The sequence below is a fragment of the Phalaenopsis equestris genome, unplaced genomic scaffold (assembly GCF_001263595.1).
Source record: "Phalaenopsis equestris unplaced genomic scaffold, ASM126359v1 Scaffold000002, whole genome shotgun sequence".
In the NCBI taxonomy this organism is placed as follows: domain Eukaryota; kingdom Viridiplantae; phylum Streptophyta; class Magnoliopsida; order Asparagales; family Orchidaceae; genus Phalaenopsis; species Phalaenopsis equestris.
In genome coordinates this window covers 46549918-46552122 of record NW_018164444.1, presented here as the reverse complement: position 1 = coordinate 46552122, position 2205 = coordinate 46549918, and the positions used below count along the sequence as shown (strand labels likewise).

Below are 2205 nucleotides of genomic sequence, written 5' to 3'. Positions count from 1 at the left end.
ACCATAAAATAAAACGCTTTTAATACAACACAAAAAAGTCAAAAGTAAATTTTGAGCACACTGGTGAATCCTGCATATGACAAGTTTAATAAAAACCTATATTAAATGATAACTTGACAACTGTTGGACATGTGACATACTGTTATCATCTCCAATCCCCTGACAGAAAACTCTGTCGGGAGCTCTCTCTCTCTCACTTGGACGCTGAATGCTCACCACTTCATTGCAGATAAATGTGTAGATGAGGAAGCTGCGTTTAAACAATATGTAGATGACAACGCTGCAGTTAAAGAAGAATATAATAAATGACATGCTCAAGTCTTTCAACGCATACTTTTTTTTTTATGAAAATTAACTAGTTAAATCATACTCAATTCAGACTTGTATTTTTAACAGACAAAGAAGACGAGACAAGAAAGTCACGAGAAGATCTCCCCGGAAAGGCTTGGCGAGATCGGACTGATGCGTGTTAGTGAAGGACGATGGGACCAACTATGTGCTAATGATGCCGGCGCTATGACATGATTGTTAAGAATAATGATATGTTATTTGTCATTTTGAGAGTTATGCATGTAAATAATGAAGTTTAGGCATTAAATGTATAGATTCTATATTTTTTTGTTAAATGGTGTTTATGGAGGGCATAAATGAGTGTTGCAAAGTGATCAAATTTTTATAGCTGCTCCTAAAAAAATATTTTGATGTGTCCCAGGAAATTAATTTTAAGGAATCATCTGTTAGAAATGGTGGAGCTCGGTCCACTATGCTTGGGCGGTTACTTTATTTGGAGAGTCACACCTCTTCACAAATAATCACTCCTGCATTCATCTTTTGTGAAGTGAAACATCTTTTCGCCTGTTCGTGATAAACGCTTCAGATGACTCTCATTGGGTTTATTAGTCACGTTTGAGTTCTTCTTCGATTTCCTCGGGATAGAGGAAGTTTTTCTGAGGGCAGAGGAAGAGAAGTGCAAGGAGGAGCAATTCCTTGCGGCAGAAAGAAAAAGAAGGAAGAAGAAACAAATTGTTCTTCCTAGGATTCTTCTTGGTGGCTTGTGGCATAAGAGAAATTGAGTTTATTTCTCTTGTAAGTTTGTCTTCTTCGGTGTATCTCGGTGTAGAGTTTTCTTCGGTGTATCTCTGTATAGAGAGAGAAGAAGAGTGAGAGATTCTTCTTGTAAGTCGAGGTGATCGACTGATGTAAATTCCTCAAGTAGTAAAATCCTCTGCAACTTTTTGGACGTAGGCAATTTGCTGAACCACATAAATCTGTGTGTTCCGTTGTGTTGTTCTTTTCTGATGTGATTTTTCTCGTTCTATTTTTTATTTCGTCGATCGTTCTTCTGTTTGATTCATATATATACCACATCAAATGGTATATATAGATTAGCAAAAACAACATCATCATGGCTTACTTTCTTAAATTCTAGCTAGCAGAAGTGCTGAAATAATTGCTTAAAAACTGAGAACTAAAGTGCATGACTTTGTGAAAGCGTAAAACATTAAATAAAAATAACATTCTATGTTCATAAAACTTATAAGAAATAAATTTTATCTTATTTTAAATGATAAACTTTCGTAATCTACTGATAAAATATGTTGTATTTTTCTTATTATTATCACATAAATATTTTCCTGAAATAGCCCGTTAGAGCCAATATTTTATATTTTCAATAGGTCTTCGTTAGTGACTAGCCAAGTATATTTAAAGGATATGTAATAAATGTGATGCCTGTATGTAGAGTTTGAAAAAAACTTTATCTAACTAAAATTTAATAAGCTTGTATAGCCAATCATTTTCAAAGTTAGAGAGACAAACTGGGCTGAGTGGGAGTGTGACCTTCGGTCTGTAATCTAGTCGAGTCGAGTCGAGCATGCTCATATTTGGATTTGACTTTGTTGAATCATAAATTGTTCAAGTTCAGTTTAAGCTTGAGACGAACTTTCATATATTTGTTTATACGTTGTTTGCTTAAATTTGTTAATGTTCATATTTTTATATTTTATTTGTTTATATTAAATAACATTTAAAAATTAAATGAACAATTGATTTCTCATATAAAATTAAATTTTGATTGTACAGTATTTTTATATAAAACAAATAAGTAAATTAGAAATTTAAATGAGCAATTAATTGACTAATAAGTTTTCTTATATAAAATTATTAACTAATATTGAAACAATATATATATATACTCTCTCCAAA

General features: G+C 32.3%; 1 protein-coding gene across 3 annotated transcripts in view; it reads right to left on the bottom strand.

Moving 5' to 3' along the window:
* LOC110036806 (growth-regulating factor 10-like) overlaps positions 1–2205 on the bottom strand; it is a 4103-nt gene continuing 1898 nt past the window's right edge. For 2 of the 3 annotated variants that reach the window (XM_020741339.1, XM_020741353.1), the window contains exon 3: positions 1–280. The gene's annotated coding sequence lies outside the window, so the exon portion shown is untranslated. The remainder of the gene's footprint in view (positions 281–2205) is intronic. The other variant, XM_020741346.1, reaches the window with a different exon arrangement.